The following is a 23,249-nucleotide window of genomic DNA, read 5'->3' as shown; positions in this document are numbered from 1 at the left end:
TGGAGGGTGGTTCATATCTGTCTTAGCTCCGGTTCTGCATGAGCTAACATCTCTTCTGGTGCTTCCACTGGCACCAGTACACATGTGGTACACAAGTGGATACAAACAAATACACATAAGTAAAAATAATAAAAAAGTAAATCTTTGGGGCCAGAGAGGTGGCTCAGAGGCTTCAAGCACTTGTTGCACTTGAAGAAGACTCAGGCTGGCTCCCAAAACCCACAGAGTGGCTCACAACTATGTGTAACTCCAGTGCCAGGAGATCTGATGTCTTCTTCTGACCTCTAGGGGCACCATCCATACACGTGGCACACATGTAGGAAAAACACCCAATCACCTACAGTAAACAAATTAAAAAAAAAAAAAAAGAGCACCTAATGATGACTTGTGCCATCTTCACCCTGCTCCCATGCTCCCTGTACTCCTGAGACTGCTGCCTGATCGCCACAGCTGTGAAGGATGGGAGCTCGCTCAGATAGCAGGGTGAGCCTCGGTGGTGGATGCTGTCTAGTCAGCGTGCGACACACACATCTTCATCTAGTCCAGCACTTGGGAGACAGAGGCAGGCAAATCTCCGTGAGTTTGAGGCCAGTGTGGTCTATATAGTGAGGCCCCCATAAGCCCATCGACAAGCCTCAGATTAATCCATCCTCTAACTTCTAGATGATCACTTTCAGGCTCCTGACCAATTAGTTAAGCCATTTCCTACAGCCCATGAGTCCAAATCACATTCCTTTCTACACTGTGGGAATGGTCAAGTTCACTACTTGAAGCTTTCCTACTGGGATAGTATCTCCAAACCATCGTCTTTTCCAGTGGAACTGCTGAATGGGGACACCAACCCACCCAGAAAAGCTCCCTTTTCTTCCTTTGTCATTGTGACATATGGGGTCCTTACTAGCACACAGATATATGGGATAGGAGACACTGGCTTAGTGAGTGACATGCTGAACCCACTTCAGCAATGTAGAAGTCGTTTAAGCTTTTCCTTTTCCTTTTTTGTGTATGTGTGTATGACTGTGATGGCTGTATGTGGATTTGTGTGCTTGTTTGTGTGCAAGTGTGGAAAGACTCACTGAACCTCGAGCTAGTCTGGTAGCCAGTAAGCCCCAGTAATCACCCTGTGTCTGTTCTCAATTGTGGGGCTACAGGGGTGCATGGTCATGCCCTACTTTTAACATGAGCACTGAGGATTCAAACTCAGGTCCTCATGCTTGAGCAAGAAGCACCCTTATCTATTGAGCTGTCTCCCCAGACTCCTACTTAAGCTCCTTGAATTTCTGAGTTTGAGTCTTCAAGTATTTCTGCCCTTCCAGCCCTCCCCTCCATTTTCCGGGACTCCAGTGGCACCTATATTAGGCCTATGACGTTGTCCTATAGCTCTCTGGTGTGCTGTTCAATCTTTCCCAGTTTCTTCTCGCTGCGCATGTCCCCCAGTTTCTTCAAGTTCAGAAATCGCTTCTTTTGCTGTCTAGTCGGCTCCTAATCCCATCCAGCGTTTTGTCATCTCAGACATGCATTCACCTTTACGAGTTTGATGACTGTTTTATTTTTAAATCTACACGTATCAGCACAGCATGTTTCAACCATCCACCCCCTCTCCTTCAGCAAGCCTTCACTGACATCTTTGTTGTTGTTGTTGTTTTGTTTTTCTAGACAGGGTTTCTCTGTCTAGCTTTGGAGCCTGTCCTGGAACTTGTTCTGTAGACCAAGCTGGCCTCGAACTCACAGAGATCCGTCTGCTTTTGCCTCCTAAGTGCTGGGATTAAAGGCGTGCACCGCCACCGCCCAGCTTCACCGACATCACTTATGGGTCGGACTTTTTTTTCTGGGTGCTGAGGGAACTGAAGTGATGGAAGAGAATTGAGGCTTTGTCAGAGAAGTCATCTGAAACCGGTCAACATGTGGGGGAAGTGTTCCTAGAACAGAGAGGCTACTGACTGGAATCCATCGATAACCTCCCGGGCCCTTCTGGCGTCAAAGCCAGAGCTCCTGCTCTGAGGAGTCCTGGGTACCACACAGTTGAACCACTTGCTCAAGGCTTCAACCTCCCATGGTGTGAGGCTGTGCCCTTGTTTCCTTTGGATCTTTAGGACTCTGATGAGACTACAGGAGAGACTGCTGGTCTGGTCCCCAGGCCACTGTCAGGTGGACCGGTTCTGCCAAGGCCTCGCCTGGCCTCCTTCGCTGACTTTGGTGTTTGTTAATCCACTCTCCCCCAGCGGGCCCTTCCTGTCAGGGAATCCTTATCAGAGCCCACAGACGGCGCCGTCCTGACTCCACCCTGATTGACTGCTCAGTCAATCCAAACAGCCCAAGGACCCGCTCGCCCGCCGCGCACCCAGACCAGGTCCGCGGGCAGCGGGAGTGCAAGAAGGCGCGGTTTGACGGTCTCCGTGGGAGAACCGGCGGCCTAGCCGAGCTGGTGCTGCAGGACCGGCATTTGCCTGCGGCGGTCCAGGCCACCTCTAACTCCGCTGTGCAGCGACCTTCACCCAAAGCGAGAGAGCCCAACCCTCTCTCCACCTCCCAGGACACGCCCTTCCCCGGCCCAACCCCTTGCTTAAGACTGACCAATGAGAGAGAGCAGTGCTGGACGGCGGCGGGGCGTTCAGACCAATGGAGCTGCGCGTTGTTCGACTGCAGCGCCGCAGGCCGCACCCAACTGGGCGGCGGGGGCGAGCCGAAGGCTGAGGGCCCAGGGCGGGAGAGGCCGAGGGCTGCGGCAGGCGGCGGGGGTGCGCGGCGGCCAGGGGGCGGAGCCCAGCGCGAGCCGCAGGCGAGGCGCGGGCCGCACTCGGACTCGGGAAGCTACAAGCTGCCCCCCGATTCTCCGCGGAGGTGAGGCCCGCGAGCGCGGCGAGGTCTCTGGGCTCGCAGCGGGCGTAAGGCCGGGGCGGCGGGGTAGGGCGGGCAGGGCATGGCCGAGCCCGGCGCCTCGCCTGCAGCGAGGAGGGCGCGGCGAGGTCGCTCCGGCGCAGGGCGCCCGGGGTCTCTGCGCTCGCTACCGAGTGCGGGGGCGAGGATGCTGCATCGTCGCTTCCAAGGATGGCCCCCCGGCGGACGTGGGCTCCGGGGGAAGTGGCCGCTCCGTTCTGAGCCGACTGGGCCTCAGGGGGCCCTCCCGGGTCAGCATTATGCTTGCTAGAGGTGGCCTCAGGCGCTGGTCACTGCGGAGATTGTGGCAAGGCGCGTGTGGGTCCCGTTTGTCGGCTCTTTTTAAAATGACACCTTCTGCCCAAAGAGAAAAAGCCAGTTCTGTCCACGGATGGTGGTAATGAGGTGGTCGTGGAACTTCCTGGAGACGGGACTTGCCTTTCCTCTGTTTTTTTCGTTTAGACCTCTCCCAAACACACTTTGGCTTTTTGTAATTCAGGTCCTGGTTCAAGGTATTTAGTAGGTGATTTGTTTGTTTGATACACACCCATCTTGAAATAAATATTTCGGCCCACCTGAAACTACTTTTGGTTTGACCATATGATTTTCGGCCTAAAATTGTTAAGCCCCAAAGACGAAGGACCAGAGCTACTAGTTGTATGCATTACTGCCCAGTTATTACAGAGTGATTTTGCGTTTGTCAAAAGGGGATTGAAATCTTAATCGAGATAGGAACTAGAATGCTGACAGTGAAAACAAGTCGGGAGTTGCGAGTAGATTCAACAGGGTCCACAAGGGGAAGGGCATTTCAGATCGCGGCTGAATTTTACAAGGGTGGAATTCTGAACACTGTAGTCTTTAAATGTATAAACTGCAGCCTTTGATGTATAAATCACATGTTAATTCTGAAATTTTGATGTACTCCTGTGTGGGTAAAGTTGTGTTGTGTGTTGTGCACAGTTCGCCCACAAGACAGGCTTTACTCTGTAGCCCAGAATGGTCTGGAACTGAAATTTTCGGCCTCTGCCCCCTTAGTTCTAGGATTACAGTGAGGATTGCCGCCACACCCTGCGAGTAAAGTTGTTTTTAGAGGAAGTGGCTTTTCAGGGTTCAGCTGTGGTTTACCGTGGTGCAGGTGGTGTGATTGGTCACCAATGTGGTGTGTAGGCTAGTGGGACTCAGCAAATGAAATGAATCCAGATTCTAAACAGTCTGCAAGCGTCTTCATTTCTAAAATCAGTTTTATACAAACTATTCAGATTTTCACTTAACTCTTGTTATTATCTGATACTGTTGTTAAGTTTTGTTAATTTGCCACAAAAAACCCTGTTCCTTTTATATAATCATATTGAATCAGGAAATTAAGTGTGGAAATGCTTCAAATGATGCTGAGCTGGCTTGGTTTTCATGTCAGCTTGACACAGGCGTGAGTTATTCGAGAAGTAAACTAAATTGAGAAAAAAGTCTGCACCAGATTGGCCAGTGGGCAACTCTGTGGTGCATTTTCTTGGTTGATGATTGATGTGAGAGCTCACTGTGTGGGTGGGGCCACCGCTGGGCGGGTGGTCTGGGTGCTATAAGAAAGCAGGCAGAGCAAGCCCTTAGAGCCACCCAGTAAGCAGCACCCTCCATGGCCTCTGCAGCAGTCAGCTCCTGCCTCCAGGTTCCTGCATTGATTCCTGCTCTAACTTCCCTGGATAATGGACTACAAGCTGTGAGATGAAATAACCCCCCCCCCACGTTGATTTTGTGTTTTATTATAGCAATAGGAACCCTATCTAAGACAGGTTCCCAGATATTTTTCCTATGTGAAGCTCAGTTTGTATTGATTGTCCTTTCTGCTTCCCTCTCAGCCATGTTGAACTCTTTATATATATATACACATTCACATTTGAGACAGTAGCATTCACCAAGTCATTATTTACTCATTCAGCGTCAACAGTTAATAGCTGGATATCTACAAAATGTTTCATTGTGTACTTCTAAACATCTAGAAAGATTAGACATTCTAAATAAGGACTTAAGTTTGTCCTGTACGAGCACATTAATGCTGAGTAAACTACACACACATAAATGATTATATCTGAACTGCCCCCCCTTTTGAACTCACAGAGATCCTCCTGCCTCTGCTTCCTGAGTTCTTTTCTGCTGATGCTTATTTTATTTTTTAGTCTAATTTATAGTGCAATGTAGCTCCAAGTTGGCCTTGAATTTGCAATGAGAGAAAGCTACCCTTAAACTTTTAAAAACATTTAATTAAAAGTTTTTATTTTGCAAGTGTTTTTTCCTGCATGTGTGTCTGTGGACCAGTTGCATGCCTGGTGCCAGTGGAAGCCAGGTGTCAGATCCCCCTGAAACTGGAGTCGCAGAAGGTTGAAAACTGGCATGTGGGTATTATTGGGACTTGAACGCAGGTTTTCTGGGAAAGTAGTACTTGTGTTCAAACCACCGAGCTGTATCCAACCACAAGAAATCAAAGTAATTAGTTAGAAAATAGCAAGTGCTCTTAATGGCTGAGCCGTTTCTTTCCAGCCCCAACCTTTAAGTGATGATCCTGTTCATTGTACCCTGGGAGTCCTGCGATTACAGCGGTATGTGTTGGGGTATGAAACCCCCAGGACATTGTGCTTGTTAGCCAAGTGCTCCGCCAGCTGAGTTACATCCCTGCTTTGAAATTGTGTTCTAATAGCATCTGTCATAGGATTTTAAATGTTGAAAATTTCAGTATCGGGGCTGTCAAGTGCTGTTTCAATGAGAAATAGGGCTGTGTATCCCTAATTAAAAATCCGGAATCCCAGGTGCTCCAAAGCCCAACACAACATGGAGTTTGGAGCTTTTTTAGGCTTATTTATTTTATGTATATAAATATTTTGCTTGCAAAACATCTGTGTAGCACATATATACCTGGTGCTAGAACTTACCAGAAGATGGTATCAGATCCCCTGGAACTGGAATTACAGGTGGTTGTGAGCTGACATATGGGTGCTGGGAATTGAACCTCAGTCTTCTGTAAGAGCAGAGAGTTCTCCTAACCACTGAACCAATTCTCTAGCCCCAGATTTTGGAGTTTTGTTGTGACCCTGATGTGATGGGTTGTCACAAATGCAGGCCTGTAACACATAGTTTACTAAACATCTCCAGAGCAAAAAGACCCTTTCAGTCCCTTTAATTGTGATACACAAACTTTGTTTCATGCACAAAATTCTGTAAAATCCTGTGTAGGGCTGGATGGTTAACTTACTAGCCCAGTACTGGAGTAGCATGTATGAAATCCTGGGTTTGATTCCTAGCACTCTAGTGAAAAAATGCATACAATTACACACAGGCTCTGCTTATAAGGTGTATTGTTTAGACTATGGTCCTGTTTCTGACATGTAACACATGGGCAAATATTTCACCCTGAAATCAACTCTTTGATCCTATGCATCTTAACACTTGAACTGTGTTTAGAAGCTGCAATTTGAGCATTTGGGTTGCTCCTTGCAGTACCAGTTTAATCATTGTTTGAAGTGGAACTCACTAAGGCCAAAAAGCAAGCCAACAGGGCTGGAATTGTACCTTAGCTGCTAGAGTGCTTGCCTAGCATGCATAAAACTATGGGTTCTGTTTTTGGCACCATATAAGCTGGGTGTGGTGGCACACATTTGTAATTCAAACTCCTGGGAGGTGAAGGCAAGAGGATCGGGTCATCCTTAGCTTTATATTGAGTTTGAGGCCAGCCTGGTCTGTATGATATATTTTTCTCAACAAAAATGAACAAACCAACAAAATAATAATTGAATTTTACATAAGATATGGTTACTTCATATACATAAATATTTCAATGTCTTTTTAGTTTGGTCAGAAACATGCTTCTTAAGACAGGAATTTAGCATGATTTTAAACTTTAATAGAATTGTTTGATAGTTAATGTTTGTTCTGACCTTCCACAGTTAGGAAATGTGGAAAGAGCAAAAGGAAACAGATTTAGTTCAGTTTGCCTTTGATCTTTATTTTTTCAGAAGTACAGTTTAAAACAGTTGGTATGAGTGACCTGTAATGTATTGGTAACTTGCTCCTTTCAGGTTTGGAGGGGGACCAAAACCCATCAACATTGTTACTGATACTTGTTGGCTTAAAACTGTTGGGCATGTTCAGATCTGACTTCATATACACTGTGCTGCTGAGGGGCAGGGGAAAACCTACATCTTGAACATAGGCATGGAGTCTGTTGTGATACTGTGGCTGGAGAGGTGTCTCTGTGGCTAAGGAAAGTGCTTACTGTTCTTGCAGAGGATCTGGCATCAGGCCCCATCACCCACATGATGGCACAAAACCAAGTCCTGTTCCAGAGGATCCAGAGCTCTCTTTTGAACCTCCACAGGCACCAGACGTGTATGTGATATACATACATACATGCAGGCAAAACATTCACATAAAATAAATACATCTAAAAAAAAATAAAGATACTAAGCTGGGGTTCTAGGAGCTGGAGAGATGATTCAGCAGTTAAGAGCCCTTGTTCCAGGTATCTGCATTGGGTGTCTCAGAGCTTCTAATGCTGTGGTAAAACACTGAGCAACTTGGACAGGAAAGGGCTTATTTTGCTTACACCTCCACTTCACTGCCCATCAAAAGAAGTCAGGACAGGAACTCAGAGGGAAGAATTGATGCAAAGTGCTCTACATCAATCATACCCATCAAGAAAATGTACCACAGGCTAGTCTGGCGGGAACATTTTCTCAACTGAGGTTCCTGCTTCCCAAATACTCTATCCTGGGTCCAGTTGGCATAAAACTAGCTAACAAAATGGGTGAATCCTATTAAATCCAGTTCCAGTAGTTACTACATTGTTGTTGTTTTTGTCCCCTCCCCCATTAGGGAGGCAAAGGAAGGTGATCTCTGAGTTTGAGGTCACTTTGGTCTACAGAGTGAGTTCAGGACAGCCAGGACTACACAGAGAAACCCTGTCTTGAAAAGCCAAAAAAGAAGCTGGGCGGTGGTGGTGCACACCTTTAATCCCGCACTTGGGAGGCAGAGGCAGGTGGAACTCTGTGAGTTCGAGTCCAGCCTGGTGTATAAGAGCTAGTTCCAGGACACAGAGAAACCCTGTCTCGAAAAACAAAACAAAAACAAAACAAAACAAAAACCCCAAAAAACAAAAAAGAAAAGTAACACATAGGTAAACTGGGATCATAACACAGGTGGTCTGACTCCAGAACCTGAACACTGACAGGAATCCAATACATTTTAAAATCAACATTGGGATGGCAATGAAATTTAAAAATTTTTTTTTAGGGGATTGGAGAGATGGCTGCTCTTTCAGAGGTCCTGAGTTCAATTCCCAGCACCCGCATGGAAGCTCACAACTGTCTGTACCTCCAGTTCCAGGGCATCTGACCCTCATACCAATGAACATAAAATAATAATAATAAAATAAATTTTAAAAAATTTTAACTTTTTTTTTTAAAAAAAATTCTTTATCATATACTATATTTTGGTCCTGTTCTTTCCCCTCCCCCAACAGTAACAGAATTTTGGCAGATTCCCAAGTGAGATTCTTTTCTGTATCAGGGACAAACCCTACAGATTTTGGAAATATAAACAAGCCAGGGTGCAGTAGAGTTCACTCAAATTTGTCCATTTACAGATGGAGGGCTTATCTCTAGCTGCCTCACCCATTGCTTTCAAAACCACACCCTTTGAATGCTGTTCATAGGGGTTGAATTGAAGTGAGAATCTTGTGAAATCTTGATTCAGACAGAATGCAGTCGTTTACCTTAAGATACAGAATGGAGAAATAGTGTGAGCATACAAGAGTTTTATTTCTAAGGCTGGGCATGCAGCTCAGTGGTGGGGCACTTACCTGGAAAGCCTTGGGTTCAGTCCCCTGCACTGTCCCCACAAACAACAGCATCAACATTATAGCCTAGGCTAACCTCAGATTTGCAATATAGCCAAGGATGACCTTGAACCTCTTTTCCTGCTGGCTTTACATTGTGTGCTATAACACTTGTATTTATTTATTTATTTATTTATTTATTTATATTTTTTATTTTTTGGTTTTTCGAGACAGGGTTTCTCTGTGGTTTTGGAGCCTGTCCTGGAACTAGCTCTTGTAGACCAGGCTGGCCTCGAACTCACAGAGATCCGCCTGCCTCTGCCTCCCGAGTGCTGGGATTAAAGGTGTGCGCCACCACCGCCCGGCCTTTATTTTTATTTTTTATTTTTTTTCTAAAATATTTATTTATTATGTATACAATATTCTGTCTGTGTGTATGCCTGCAGGCCAGAAGAGGGCACCAGACCCCATTACAGATGGCTGTGAGCCACCATGTGGTTGCTGGGAATTGAACTCAGGACCTTTGGAAGAGCGCACAATGCTCTTAACCTCTGAGCCATCTCTCCAGCCCCTATTTTTATTTTTTAAAGATTTATTAGGTATACAGAATTCTAGACCAGTATACAGTGTTCTGTCTGCTAGTGTGACACCAGACCAGGAGAGGGCACCAGATCTCATTACAGATGGTTGTGAGCCCCCATGTGGTTGCTGGGAATTGAACTCAGGACCTCTGGAAGGGCAGGCAGTGCTCTTAACCTCTGAGCCATCTCTCCAGCCCCAACACCTAGTTTTGAAAATGGCTTTTGGTGCTGGGAACTGAACCTAAGGGCTCTACCACTGAACTAAATTCCTAACCCCCAAGTGGCATTTTTATCATGCTGCTTTTACGTTTTTTTCTTCTTCAAGACAGGGCTTTTCTGTAGCTTTGGTGTCTGTCCTGGAATTTGTAGAGTAGGCTGGCCTCAAACTCTGCTTCCTGAATGCTGGGATTAAAGGCGCGTGCTGCCACCGCCTGGCCACTGTTACATTCTTAACAGTGCAAGAATAATGAGAACACGTACTACTTACAGGTTATGCACTATATATACACCAGAGACTGCTAGATACTTCGTTCTTATTGTTTATTATTACTCTTCTTGTTATCACTACTTTTTATTTTAAAGAAGAGGTTTATTTTGGCCAACAGTTTTGGTTCATAATTGAGAAATCATACCTGGTGTTGGTCTTTTTGCTGGCAGAGTCCCAAGACAGGGCAGGACAGAGGCAATTTAAGTGGGAGATACTCTAGAAGTGTGTCTTGAGAGCAGATGGTGTCAGTGTTGAGTTTCCCAACAGGAAGCCAGCTCTCCTTCCAGGGCAGCTAACTTGCAAAGGAATGCTCCATGACTGCTAAAGAACAGACCTGGATGTGGACCTAAGGTTATATTTTTGACAAGTGCCTGGGAAGGCTGTTGGTGTTGAAGAAGTGAAGGATGATTCAATAGTTCTAGTTCAAGGTCAGGAAGCCACATCTGATGATGGTCTTCTTGTTGATTGATATAGTCCCAAGACTGTAGGTATCGAGGAAAGAGAAGGAAGCCCCAGTGTGTGTGCCTGCCTGCCTGTTTTTGGAACATTGTTTCAGTTTGTAGCCCAGGCCATCCTTGAACTCCCAGTCCTCCTCCTTCCCTTCTGTGCTGGCAATAGCACGTGAGCCACCATGTAGAAATAGCTACACTTGCTATTTCTAAATACCCCAACAGTCCTGGAATGTTGCTAAATTACTGCAAATGAAACTGGGCACAAAAGATGATAGGCTTTCCAGGGTCTGACTGTTGTAGATGATGAAGCAGTTAAGGCCACACTGTTGTAGCACAAGCTCAAGATGTGCTTCCTGCAGCCCTGGAGGGGAGAGAAGAAACTGATACATCTCTATGGGAAGGAGGGATCATTGGCATTTAAATAACTGGTTACACATTCATCAAATCTGTGGATTAGCCAGGTGGTGGTGGGGCACGCCCTTAATCCCAGCACTTGGGAGGCAGAGGCAGGTGGATCTCTGAGTTCCAGGACACACTCCAAAACTACTCAGAGAAACTCTGTCTCGAAAACAACAAATAAACAAATCTTTGGATTAAAGGGAAAGGTTTAAAATTAGAAATACTGGAGAAAAAGCAAATACAATGTTCAATAATGTTCTAAACCTTTGATGGACATTTTATCTAATGAAGAAGTGGTAATTTTTTCATTTTGATGCATTGTCTCACTATGTAGTTGACATTGGCTTGAAACTCAGTAGGTTGCCCAGGGTAGCCTCAGTATCACCATTCTCCTGCTTCAGCTGCCTCTGTGATGGGATTACACATGTGCAAAATCCAGCTTGACAATATTTTTCTTTTAAAATTATTATTATTATTATTATTGTGGGAGTCAGAGGACATCTTCATGGAGTTAGTTCTCTCCTGTCTTTATGAGGGTTCTGGAGGATCAAATTTAGGTCACCAGGCTTTCATGGCAGGTGCTTTATCTGTTGGGCCATTTTGCTGGTCTAGTAACTTTCTTTTTAAAAGTAGAGGTCACTATGGGAAAAAAAAATGTACAAAAGTTGAGTCTGATGAATCTCAGCTATTCTGAAAGCTGAGACATAAGGATCAAAAATTCAAAACTTGCCTATGGACAAGCTGGTGAGAACCTGTCAAAAAAGTACAAAAAGAATTGTAGATAAGGCTGAGTGAAGCCCTGGGTTTAATCTCCAGTCTGACAAAAGAGTAGTTTGCTGATGTGAATAAGAAAATGCTAAAATATTTGCTTATCGGAAAAGTGAAATTATATATGATAATCTGGGATAGTGGCTGTATTTAGTGCCCCCCCTCCCCCAAGACAGGGTTTCTCTGTGTAGTCTTGGCTGTCCTGGAACTCTTTCTGTACGTCTGGCTGGCCTGGAACTCAGAGATCTAACTGTTGAGTGCTGGGATTAAAGGTGTACACCTCCACACTCAGTTTTGTTTTATTTTTTTAATTTTTTTAAATACAGATTTATTATGTTTCTTGCAATTGTACAGAGACCAAGACACATAAGCTTAGTCTTCGTGTTAAATACAAACAAACACCAAAAATATCATAAAAACATATTGGGAGCCTTTCAGGAAACCCTTCCAAGCTGCATCCTTATTAAAGCTGCAGTGGTGGGAGACGATCTGTCTCAAGACATATTCTGCAGCCACTTGTTAATGCTGCAGCAGCAACAGCGAAGGAAGCAACGTATAGTCATGGTGGCTCAGTTCTGTTATCCCAGCACTTGGGAAGCTGAGACAGGAAGATTGCTGCAAGTCTCAAACTAGCAGGGTTTTTTTGTTTTGTTTGTTTTTAAAGATTTATTTATTATGTATACAACATTCTACCTCCATGTTTGCCCACATGCCAGAGGAGGGTGCCAGATCTCATTACAGATGGTTGTGAGCCACCATGTGGTTGCTGGGAATTGAACTCAGGACCTCTTGAAGAGCAGCCAGTGCTCTTAACCACTGAGCCATTTCTCCAGCCCCTGTTTTATTTTTTAATTTTATTTAAGACCTGGTTTTACTGTGTAATATTAGCTAGCCTGGAGGTGCAGGCTGTCTGGAACTCATGGAGATCCACCTGGTTTGACCTTATAGGTGCTGAGATTAAAAGCATATGCCATCATATCTGGCCTTTTGATTTTAAAAATTTATTCTTTGACAGTTTAATACAAGTAAATAATACATCTTGATCATATGCATCCCAAATTTGTCCTCCCACTTCTTCACAAAACCCCAGACTCCTCACTCCCCCTCTCCCCCCGCCCCCCCAGCACGCTCTCTCTCTCTCTCTCTCTCTCTCTCTCTCTCTCTCTCTCTCTCTCTCTCTCTCTCTCAATAACCCTTGGAATCTAATACTTGCTGTTGTTTGGAATGTTGACTGGTGACCCATGGAGGTTATGATAGCTGCGGTGCATCCATGGCTGCAGTGCCCATACGTGTTTAGTGTGACAGCATCTCACAGCACTTCTCCTTATCCTGCTGGGTAGTAGATTTTTTCTGCCCATCTGCAGTGTTCCCTGAGCCTTGGTGTGGAGTTGAAAATAGATATCCTGCTTAGGGCTGAACACTCACTTAGTAGACACTTATTCTTACAATAAATCTCTATATTAACTGCCAACTACTGGAGAGAAAAGCTTCTCTGGCCAAGGTAGAGGGCAGTATTACATGTGTGTGTATAAGCATAAGTATTTAGAAGACTGTTTGACAACATGTGTAGCAAAAACACAGTAGTAGGTTCCTCCCTAGAACCTTTAACCTCAACCCCTGGGCTTTTGAACAATTGTACAGTACCACATGAGTCTTTAATTTGCTAAGCAATATAGGTAGGATGAAAGCCGTGGCTTTGACGACTGGATCCAGCCCATTTTTTAGCTTTCTGAGATTCCGGCCTCGTGGCAGAGGTACCAGCTGTAGCCATGTATACTGCCACAACTCTATGGTGTTTCAAGGTCCCTGTCACCACCAAAAAGCATGCAGTCATTAACACCATTTCAGTGTTTTGTGGCAGGACCTTTTAAAAGAGCTGCAAGGTTTTACATCTAAAGCTGAGTCAGAGCCCACCTGAGAAAATGCTGCCATCAATAAGCTGTGCTTAACTCTGTTATTTTCTGTCTAGAATTACTTCCCAAGCTCTGTCAGGCTTTATGTGGATGCAGTCACCCAATGGTGTTGGGCACCATTCTGTTGACTGAGGTTTTCTGTCCTGCCTGGTTCCCACAATTGTTAAGTCCCAAAGAAATCACACAGAGATCTACGTTAACTATAAATTGATTGGCCCATTAGCTCAAGCTTCTTATTAACTCTTATAATGTATATTAGCCCATTATTCTTGTCTATGTTAGCCACATGGCTCAGTACCTTTTTCAGTGAGGCAGTCACATCTTGCTTCTTCTGTGGCAGGGCAAGGGCTGTCCAGGAGTCAGCTTCCTCCTTTCCAGAGTTCTCCTGTTCTCATTGACCTGCCTCTACTTCCTGTCTGGTTGTCCTGCCTATACTTCCTGCCCGGCTGCTGGCCAATCAGTGTTTATTTAAAATATAATTGACAGAATACAGACCATTCTCCCACACCAAGCCCATATGTACTTGACAAGTTCAGAGAAAATATTCCATTATCCTATTTTGGTGAGTTCAAAGTGTTGGATCTAATTCACTTTCTATCCTAGCTTGTATTACCAACCCAAAATTATCATTTTATGTCTCTCTACTTTATACCCTTTGCACCTGTTTTATGAGTTTCTTTTCTGAATCTGTAACAAGGAAATCTAATACTATTTAGTCTTCAACTCTATCAGAGGCCTGAGAAGGATATATTACGTAAGTAAACAGGAAGTGCCAAGCAAATAACTTCCAAAACTAAGACATGACAGAAACAGCTGGCTGCCTGGACAGTCACCCAGGGTTCCTCTGCAATGTTGGGGCATCCTACAGGCCTAGAATATCTGACAGACTTTTCTCAGAAGCAGGAAATTTTGAAGGACTGTCCTCCCTTATCTTGGCAAAGTTTGATCATTACTTTCTTTTGTGTCCTGCTTGTCCAGTTTGGCAGCATACTGTCAGCAGTTGAGGCAAGGACAGTTTCTTGCCCAGTGGCTAACTTTTGCTACAAAGAAAGTAAGCTCCATGTGGTGTTACTTTGATGCCCATTATCTTCTCTGAAGTAGATTGATGCTGCTAGGAGCAGACATGTCTCATTGTCATTAAAAAAAAAAAACTTTGTAGTATTAAAACTTCTTAAATACCATATTCTGTAGATCTCTGAAGTGTTTGAAAACAACCTATCTAAAATATATCACTGTTTGATCTTGAAAACATGCCTAATATGACTACAGATTTGATTGTAATAAGTGACTAGCTAATAACCTGAACTTAACCTGAATTATAAACCTAAGTAGTTTATAATAACAACTTTCAAGGACTAGGCTTTTACATTACATAGTAAAATGAGCTGTATAGGTACAATACCTTAAATGAGTACAAATATATGTACAATATGTTCTAACAAAAATAACCTTAAGAGCCTAGCGGTGGTGACGCATGCCTTTAATCCCAGCACTCGGGAAGCAGAGATGGGTGAATCTCTGTGAGTTTGAGGCCAGCCTGGTCTACAAGAGCTAGTTCCAGGACAGGCTCCAAAGCTACAGAGAAATCCTGTCTCAAAAAACAAAACAAACAAAAGAAATCCTTAAATTTGTTTCAGTGCACAAAAATATCTTAAGAGTAGAAACATATATGCAGCATAACAAAATTAACCTCAAATTTGTATCAATAAACAAAAATCCTTACCATATGAAATATTTAAGACTAGTAGTTGCTGTTTTGGTTTAAAAGTAGATTCAATAATCTCCCCTTATAGCCAGTCATATCTATATCCTCCTTTTTTCTTTTCAAAACAAGAACTCTGAATCTAATCTCCTTTGTTCAGATTTTTTTTTCCTGACCATTACCAGTAACCAATCACACTAAATAATGACAAATATCCATAACCCATTGAATGGCCAAAACCCACCCATCCCACCTCTTGGGAATGTGGGCATCATATTCTTAAATTTACTTGTGTTGTTTAGGTCAACAGCATCTTTAGGGGATCATGAAAAGAAAAATTTGGGTTTTCAAGTCCTGGGAGAGGTAGCGGTATCATTTGTTGTTCAGTTTCTGTGTAATGGGAAAAAGTGCAGGGTTTGTCTCAAGTCCTGGCTAGAGTAGCCTGTGAAGCTGGATCATCTCCGCTAGCCGCATTGAAATTGTCCTGAGCAGTTTGTAGTCCAAAGCGGATTTTTGGGTGGTGTTTGTCATCTTAGTGGTGTTATCATAGTCCTGGTGGAATCTTCATTGTGGGTCTGCATCCTCCTTTTGGAGACTTCAGAGGCTGCTGTTAGGCATGGTCATAGTTCACTGCAGAAAACTTATTTAGTGGTGCATTGGTGGTGCACACCTTTAATCTTTAATCCCAGCTCTCGGGAGGCAGAGACAGGCAGATCTCTGTGAGTTCGAGGCCAGTCTGGTCTACAAGAGCTAATTCCAGGACAGGCTCCAAAGCCACAGAGAAACCCTGTCTCAAAAAAAGAAAGAAAGAAAAAGAAACTTAAACATTTTAAATGTCATATGCAGTAGATCTTGAAGAGCTTAAAGGACCATAATTTGTTATGTACGACCAGAGTACAAAAACTTAATTCTTAGTTATCTGACATGGACCCAAAACTGAAAATCATGTACAAGAAGCTAGATGAATTCTTTTTCTAGAATTAGTACTCCTCTATGGCCATTAATATCATCACAAAAGTTTAAAAAAATATATATCTTAAAAATTTTGAGATAATATTTATACTTTAAGAAAAGTTTTGCCTGGCGGTGGTGGTGCATGCCTTTAATCCTAGCACTTGGGAGGCAGAGGCAGACAGATCTCTGTGAGTTCGAGGCCATCCTGATCTACAAGAGCTAGTTCCAGGACAGGATCCAAAGCTACAGAGAAACCATAGAACCTTCATCTGGTGATGGATAAAGATAGAGACAGAGACCCACACTGGAGCACTGGACTGAGCTCCCAAGGTCCCAATGAGAAGCAGATGGAGGGAGAACACGAGCAAGGATGTCAGGACCACGGGGGGGTGCACCCACCCACTGAGACAGTGGGGCTGATCTATTGGGAGCTCACCAAAGCCAGCTGGACTGTGACTGAAACAGCATGGGATAAAACCGGACTCTCTCATCATGGCGAACAATGAGGACTGATGAGAAGCCAAGGTCAATGGCAAGGGGTTTTGATCCTACTTCATGTTCTGGCTTGATGGGAGCCTATCCAGTTTGGATGTTCACCTTCCTAGACATGGACGGAGGGGGGAGGACCTTGGACTTTCCACAGGGCAGGGAACCATGACTGCTCTTTGGATAGGAGAGGGAGGGGGAGAGGAGTGGGGGGAGGGGGAGAAGAGAGGGGGAGGGAGAGAAGAGTGGGGGGAGGGGAGGGAAATGGGAGGCTGGGAGGAGGCGGAAACTTTTTTTTTCTTATTCTCAATAAAAAAAAAAGAATATAAAAAAAAAGAAACCCTGTCTTGAAAAAATTAAAAAAAAAAGTTTTAATGAGTCAAAATAAACCAAAGAATTATGAGACTAGTCCCTTAGTTTTGTTTTTCTTCTGTCTCACATCAGGTGAGTCTTCTGACATGAGACAGAGATTTTTGAATTTAATTTAACAAGCATGCTTGGGTTAGAGAAGGACAGAGCCACACTCCCAAGTGACTATTTTATGATTTTTATGCCTTCAAAATTGGACGCCAGATGAAGTGTTAATCTGTTTAATTAATCTTTATCAATAAAATCCAGGAGTCAGAAATCAGGGTTAAAAACCTAAAAGATCAGAGAAACAGAGGAGTCCTATCTCAAAAAAAAAAAAAGAGATCACTTTTATCTTTATTTATATTTACTTATTTATATTTATTCTTTGGTTTCCTAAGACAGGGTTTCTTTGTGTAGCCCTGGCCGTCCTTAACTCACTCTGTAGATCAGGCTGGCCTTAAACTCAGAGATCTGCCCTCCTCACCCTCTCAGGTAATAGAATTAAAGGCCTGTGCCACCACCACCACCACCACCAACAACAACAACTAAAAAAAAAAAAATCACTTTCATTATGTAATGTTTTCATCTTGTTCTGTAATTATCAAATCATCCTGATATGCTCTTTCATATATAATCAAGTATATTGACTATCAATTGCACATTATATATAATGGGAATGTGTAGGTATATCTTGTGTATGTACTGTATGTGGTTCTGGGGACATGCTATGCAAGTTACCACTGAGCTACATTCCTAGTCCTCTGATCCTCCACACACACACACAACATTTTCACCTTAGACTAGTGCTGTTGTCCCTCTTATTTGTGTTTAATTAGATTGCAGAATGACCCCACTTCACCAAATCTGTTTAGACTTATGCTATTGTGTGTTGTGTTCACCTCCCTGTTTTCTGAATTAGCTGGGTTTTCTGCAGTCTTTGTGGGTTCATTGTAGTGCCCTGCAAGCTTAGTTGTGGTGCCTGTGAGGTCTAGAAATCTTCTTTCTCTCCCTCTGGGAGTTATACATACTCTTATCTCCAAATCTAGTCAGCTAGACAGACAAAGCTGCTTTTGTTGTACATACTGACTGTGAGAATTGACGTAACTCTTTGAAACATAAAACCCAGTTACAGAGATATACAAAACCCAGTTTCATACACAGATTGTCCACTTGCAGTCTGGAATTCCTTTGCCGATGGTAAACTGAAATTGGAACCTGTTTATTAGTATATGACCATATCTGTCCCCAGTGTCTTTTGAGTTACATGTCAAGTTGTGATTGAATGAATTGAAGCAGTTACTCTTCTCATAGCCAGCTGCTCCTAGAATCCTAACAGAATTGGAACGTCATTGTCAGTTCAGAATGCTGGACCTGGAAGTGTACTTGTCCTTTACTGTGTACTTATTAAGACCGTGTTATTCCGATTGTCCTATGACTGAGGCAGGGGAGGGGGTGGGTGGGGTGAGCTGCACAGATTTCTTGCCCTGTGGGGATTGCATGCTAGTAAGGGAGAGGGTGCGTTTTTGATTGGTTACTAACGCTTCCTTCCCCCAGCACAGAGACTGAATTTAGGGTTTTGCTTTATCACTGAGCTTTTACTACCTCCCCCTCCCATTTTGTAATTTTTTTATTTTTTGAGACAATGTCTTGTGATGTTACTGGGGCTGGTCTTTTAAGTCTTCATCCTTCTGGGTCAGCCTTCCAAGTGATGGGATTACAGAGCTAAACTGTTACAACCCAGCTTAAAACAGCTCTTTTAAAGATTCTTAATGTAGACTGGTAAGATGGCCCAGTATGTAAAGGTGCCACGAAAGACAGATGAGCTCCATGCTCGGTGCCCTCGTGGAAGGAAAGGACTGAGTCCTAAAAGTTGTTCCCTTCTCCATGTGTTGAACTGGAGAAATGGATGTGTAGATGTGTGTGTGTGTGTGTGTGTGTGTGTGTATAGGCATGTGTCGAACTGGAGAGATGGATGTGTAGATGTGTGTGTGTGTGTTGTATGTATAGGCATGTGTCGAACTGGAGAGATGGATGTATAGATGCTGGAGAGATGGATGTATAGATGTGTGTGTGTATAGGCATGTGTCAAACTGGAGAGATGGATGTGTAGATGTGTGTGTGTGTGTTGTATGTATAGGCATGTGTCGAACTGGAGAGATGGATGTATAGATGCTGGAGAGATGGATGTATAGATGTGTGTGTGTATAGGCATGTGTCAAACTGGAGAGATGGATGTGTAGATGTGTGTGTGTGTGTTGTATGTATAGGCATGTGTCGAACTGGAGAGATGGATGTATAGATGCTGGAGAGATGGATGTATAGATGTGTGTGTGTATAGGCATGTGTCAAACTGGAGAGATGGATGTGTAGATGTGTGTGTGTGTGTTGTATGTATAGGCATGTGTCGAACTGGAGAGATGGATGTATAGATGCTGGAGAGATGGATGTATAGATGTGTGTGTGTATAGGCATGTGTCAAACTGGAGAGATGGATGTGTAGATGTGTGTGTGTGTGTTGTATGTATAGGCATGTGTCGAGCTGGAGAGATGGATGTATAGATGCTGGAGAGATGGATGTATAGATGTGTGTGTGTATAGGCATGTGTCAAACTGGAGAGATGGATGTGTAGATGTGTGTGTGTGTGTTGTATGTATAGGCATGTGTCGAACTGGAGAGATGGATGTATAGATGCTGGAGAGATGGATGTATAGATGTGTGTGTGTATAGGCATGTGTCAAACTGGAGAGATGGATGTGTAGATGTGTGTGTGTGTGTTGTATGTATAGGCATGTGTCGAACTGGAGAGATGGATGTATAGATGCTGGAGAGATGGATGTATAGATGTGTGTGTGTATAGGCATGTGTCAAACTGGAGAGATGGATGTGTAGATGTGTGTGTGTGTGTTGTATGTATAGGCATGTGTCGAGCTGGAGAGATGGATGTATAGATGCTGGAGAGATGGATGTATAGATGTGTGTGTGTATAGGCATGTGTCAAACTGGAGAGATGGATGTGTAGATGTGTGTGTGTGTGTTGTATGTATAGGCATGTGTCGAACTGGAGAGATGGATGTATAGATGCTGGAGAGATGGATGTATAGATGTGTGTGTGTATAGGCATGTGTCAAACTGGAGAGATGGATGTGTAGATGTGTGTGTGTGTGTTGTATGTATAGGCATGTGTCGAACTGGAGAGATGGATGTATAGATGCTGGAGAGATGGATGTATAGATGTGTGTGTGTATAGGCATGTGTCAAACTGGAGAGATGGATGTGTAGATGTGTGTGTGTGTGTTGTATGTATAGGCATGTGTCGAGCTGGAGAGATGGATGTATAGATGCTGGAGAGATGGATGTATAGATGTGTGTGTGTATAGGCATGTGTCAAACTGGAGAGATGGATGTGTAGATGTGTGTGTGTGTGTTGTATGTATAGGCATGTGTCGAACTGGAGAGATGGATGTATAGATGCTGGAGAGATGGATGTATAGATGTGTGTGTGTATAGGCATGTGTCAAACTGGAGAGATGGATGTGTAGATGTGTGTGTGTGTGTTGTATGTATAGGCATGTGTCGAACTGGAGAGATGGATGTATAGATGCTGGAGAGATGGATGTATAGATGTGTGTGTGTATAGGCATGTGTCAAACTGGAGAGATGGATGTGTAGATGTGTGTGTGTGTGTTGTATGTATAGGCATGTGTCGAGCTGGAGAGATGGATGTATAGATGCTGGAGAGATGGATGTATAGATGTGTGTGTGTATAGGCATGTGTCAAACTGGAGAGATGGATGTGTAGATGTGTGTGTGTGTGTTGTATGTATAGGCATGTGTCGAACTGGAGAGATGGATGTATAGATGCTGGAGAGATGGATGTATAGATGTGTGTGTGTATAGGCATGTGTCAAACTGGAGAGATGGATGTGTAGATGTGTGTGTGTGTGTTGTATGTATAGGCATGTGTCGAACTGGAGAGATGGATGTATAGATGCTGGAGAGATGGATGTATAGATGTGTGTGTGTATAGGCATGTGTCAAACTGGAGAGATGGATGTGTAGATGTGTGTGTGTGTGTTGTATGTATAGGCATGTGTCGAGCTGGAGAGATGGATGTATAGATGCTGGAGAGATGGATGTATAGATGTGTGTGTGTATAGGCATGTGTCAAACTGGAGAGATGGATGTGTAGATGTGTGTGTGTGTGTTGTATGTATAGGCATGTGTCGAACTGGAGAGATGGATGTATAGATGCTGGAGAGATGGATGTATAGATGTGTGTGTGTATAGGCATGTGTCAAACTGGAGAGATGGATGTGTAGATGTGTGTGTGTGTGTTGTATGTATAGGCATGTGTCGAACTGGAGAGATGGATGTATAGATGCTGGAGAGATGGATGTATAGATGTGTGTGTGTATAGGCATGTGTCAAACTGGAGAGATGGATGTGTAGATGTGTGTGTGTGTGTTGTATGTATAGGCATGTGTCGAGCTGGAGAGATGGATGTATAGATGCTGGAGAGATGGATGTATAGATGTGTGTGTGTATAGGCATGTGTCAAACTGGAGAGATGGATGTGTAGATGTGTGTGTGTGTGTTGTATGTATAGGCATGTGTCGAACTGGAGAGATGGATGTATAGATGCTGGAGAGATGGATGTATAGATGTGTGTGTGTATAGGCATGTGTCAAACTGGAGAGATGGATGTGTAGATGTGTGTGTGTGTGTTGTATGTATAGGCATGTGTCGAACTGGAGAGATGGATGTATAGATGCTGGAGAGATGGATGTATAGATGTGTGTGTGTATAGGCATGTGTCAAACTGGAGAGATGGATGTGTAGATGTGTGTGTGTGTGTTGTATGTATAGGCATGTGTCGAGCTGGAGAGATGGATGTATAGATGCTGGAGAGATGGATGTATAGATGTGTGTGTGTATAGGCATGTGTCAAACTGGAGAGATGGATGTGTAGATGTGTGTGTGTGTGTTGTATGTATAGGCATGTGTCGAACTGGAGAGATGGATGTATAGATGCTGGAGAGATGGATGTATAGATGTGTGTGTGTATAGGCATGTGTCAAACTGGAGAGATGGATGTGTAGATGTGTGTGTGTGTGTTGTATGTATAGGCATGTGTCGAACTGGAGAGATGGATGTATAGATGCTGGAGAGATGGATGTATAGATGTGTGTGTGTATAGGCATGTGTCAAACTGGAGAGATGGATGTGTAGATGTGTGTGTGTGTGTTGTATGTATAGGCATGTGTCGAGCTGGAGAGATGGATGTATAGATGCTGGAGAGATGGATGTATAGATGTGTGTGTGTATAGGCATGTGTCAAACTGGAGAGATGGATGTGTAGATGTGTGTGTGTGTGTTGTATGTATAGGCATGTGTCGAACTGGAGAGATGGATGTATAGATGCTGGAGAGATGGATGTATAGATGTGTGTGTGTATAGGCATGTGTCAAACTGGAGAGATGGATGTGTAGATGTGTGTGTGTGTGTTGTATGTATAGGCATGTGTCGAACTGGAGAGATGGATGTATAGATGCTGGAGAGATGGATGTATAGATGTGTGTGTGTATAGGCATGTGTCAAACTGGAGAGATGGATGTGTAGATGTGTGTGTGTGTGTTGTATGTATAGGCATGTGTCGAGCTGGAGAGATGGATGTATAGATGCTGGAGAGATGGATGTATAGGTGTGTGTGTGTATAGGCATGTGTCAAACTGGAGAGATGGATGTGTAGATGTGTGTGTGTGTGTTGTATGTATAGGCATGTGTCGAACTGGAGAGATGGATGTATAGATGCTGGAGAGATGGATGTATAGATGTGTGTGTGTATAGGCATGTGTCAAACTGGAGAGATGGATGCGTAGATGTGTGTGTATATATATAGGCATGTGTTGAACTGGAGAGATGGATGTGTAGATATATGTGTATATATATATATATAGGCATGTGTCGAACTGGAGAGATGGATGTATAGATGTGTGTGTATATATAGTCATGTGTAGAACTGGAGAAATGGATGTATATATATATATACAGGCATGTAGTGGACTGGAGAGATATATCTATAGATGTATAGAATTGGCTAAGAGCTTGCATTGCTCTTGGAGGGGATTCCAGTTTGATTCCCAGCATCTGTATAGGAGGTTCACAACTCTCTGTCACCCTCAGTGGTTTTTAATGTTAATGCTGAGACCCTTTAATACAGTTCATCTTGTGCTGACCACCAACCATAGAATTATTTTTTTTTTTTTTTTTTTTTTTTAAAAATTTATTTATTTATTAGGTATACAATATTCTGTCTGCATGTATGTCTGCAGGCCAGAAGAGGGCACCAGACCCCATTACAGATGGTTGTGAGCCACCATGTGGTTGCTGGGAATTGAACTCAGGACCTTTGAAAGAGCAGGCAATGCTCTTAACCTCTGAGCCATCTCTCCAGCCC

The 23,249-nt window shown here is 43.6% G+C and overlaps 1 protein-coding gene across 8 annotated transcripts in view; it reads left to right on the top strand.

The window, feature by feature from the left end:
- Positions 1-2,678: 2,678 nt before the first annotated feature.
- Positions 2,679-23,249, top strand: part of Add1 (adducin 1) — a 59,926-nt gene continuing 39,355 nt past the window's right edge. For all 8 annotated transcript variants that reach the window (XM_050140968.1, XM_050140967.1, XM_050140972.1 and 5 more), the window contains exon 1: positions 2,679-2,841. The gene's annotated coding sequence lies outside the window, so the exon portion shown is untranslated. The remainder of the gene's footprint in view (positions 2,842-23,249) is intronic.

The sequence above is a fragment of the Alexandromys fortis genome, unplaced genomic scaffold (genome assembly GCF_014885135.2).
Source record: "Alexandromys fortis isolate MF-2015 unplaced genomic scaffold, M_Fortis_MF-2015_v1.1 scaffold_7, whole genome shotgun sequence".
In the NCBI taxonomy this organism is placed as follows: Eukaryota; Metazoa; Chordata; class Mammalia; order Rodentia; family Cricetidae; genus Alexandromys; species Alexandromys fortis.
This window is presented reverse-complemented; position numbering and strand designations above follow the sequence as displayed.